This window comes from Olea europaea, unplaced genomic scaffold (genome assembly GCF_002742605.1).
Source record: "Olea europaea var. sylvestris unplaced genomic scaffold, O_europaea_v1 scaffold21046, whole genome shotgun sequence".
Taxonomy (NCBI): domain Eukaryota; kingdom Viridiplantae; phylum Streptophyta; class Magnoliopsida; order Lamiales; family Oleaceae; genus Olea; species Olea europaea.
In genome coordinates, this window is record NW_019238989.1 from 1 (window position 1) to 1875 (window position 1875).

At 32.5% G+C, this 1875-nt stretch overlaps 1 long non-coding RNA gene across 1 annotated transcript; it reads right to left on the reverse strand.

Annotated features, from left to right (window-relative positions):
* Nucleotides 1-25: 25 nt before the first annotated feature.
* On the reverse strand, nt 26-973 carry LOC111380189. Its single transcript, XR_002700145.1, has 3 exons — nt 529-973; nt 374-446; nt 26-97 (listed from the first exon to the last, which is right to left on the reverse strand). It is a non-coding gene; the product is annotated as an uncharacterized LOC111380189 (long non-coding RNA).
* Between the last annotated feature and the right edge of the window lie 902 nt (nt 974-1875).

The window sequence follows — 1875 nt, forward strand, 5'->3', positions numbered from 1 at the left end:
GATAAGATTGATGTTGAATTAGGTACATTACAATGATTTCAACAATCATTCCCACAGCTATGGGACATATGTAGAAATTTCCAGTGGCAGTGAAGACCTTCAAGACAGAAATCAAAGGGATTTGTGAGGAATAGAAGAATAGATAAAATAAAAGTAGATAAGTACAAAATTGAAGAACATCATTGTCAAAAAATCTGTTCCTTGTCTAACATGACTCTATGGACAGGGTAAGATTAAAATATATATGCCTTTATTGAAAAGTAAAATGAATATAACATGTTCTCAACCTATGATGAATGAGTGGATCATTAAAAAGCTCCAATAGTTTTCCATAAATAAAAGTTTAAGGAGGCATATATCAAAAGATACGAACCTCTGAGAATGAATGTAAGATAGCCAAATAGGTGTCATATGTGAATTCTACAGAAATTTCCTCAGGTATTTTTCTGACATTATAAGAAATACTTGATATAATTATCAAATTGTCAACATCGTTATTTTGAAGAATGCAATTTCCAACAAACTTACCGCTGACTCATATTGAACCAATATTTTTGCAACCGTGTTTGGAAGTCGCCATATGATGATGATGTTGATGTGTAGGTCTCACCTTACCTTAAGTTCTGCAACCAAAACAAACACAAAAAAGAAGGCAGCAAAAAAGAATTTACCCCCAAACAAAAGCCACTACAAAAGTAAAGCATCATATATAAATAATTATTCAGCAGACATTAACTTAAGATCATAAGGATTCCAAGCACAGAGAATAATTCGCATGTCGTTCATTGAAGCTTCAGCATAGGAACAAATTGACTGTCCCACAAGCATCCAAGAAATATTTTAGTGTCCAAAAATTAAGGCCGTGGTTGGTTAGTCATTTTCGACCCATTTTCCGTTTTCCGTTTTCGAAAATGCGAAAACGCGTTTGATCCGTCGTTTTCAAAAACGCATTTTCGAAAACGTTAAAATTTATAACTGAAAACGCAAAACGACTTTTTATTGTTTTTAGTGTTTTCAATTATAAATGTCGAAAACGCTCAAAAGCGGAAAACAGACCGTTTTCTGGAAAAACTAAAAATAGTTTTAAAAATGAAAATGGAAACCAACCGCACCCTAAATATTCTTATGCCAAAACTCTGTAAATTTTGAAATACCAAGCCTCTTCAGTGTTGTACATGCCACATGGAAAGTTTATTAATGAAATTACTCTTTGCTTGTTAAGAGCAGGAGTAAAAATTTAAGGATGTGTCGTTTGATATGTATCTAAGTGTAAAAAAAATGAATAAAGTTCATTACCAAACACCAATTTTAGCTTTCCATCAGTTGCTCGGTATTGATCACTAAAAGCATGGCTTCTTGAATGCAAGAGTAAATAGTGTACATATTATTCCATAACCCAAGGAAAGAGTGAATATACCCAAAAACTAAAGGGAAATATTAAGTAAAATTAGAATTAAAATGAAATAGTTTCTACCTGGTATCAGTCGAGGAACATTTTTGCAGAGAATTGGTTCACTGAAGACTGTGCCTGCGGGGTAAGAAAAATATGATGAGCCACTAAGATTTGGATCACAATTATTCTATTTGGACTCCTCCACTTTTGCTTAACAAGAGCTTCATCTGTACAGACAAACTTGAAGCATAATAATCTCATTCGTAATTTAAAGATAAAATGAAATGAAGATCCAAAACATAGCATTGAACAATCTAAGCTGAGTCATGCATACCAAGAGTGATGGTGGCACATTTAATTGCTACATTATACCTTAAATTTCAACATACAAAATTACCATTGTGACTAAGAAGAAGAACGAATGCATATTAACGTAAATTGTGATAGAAAACTCAAAAATATGGATGTTAGAAATTTTGTTT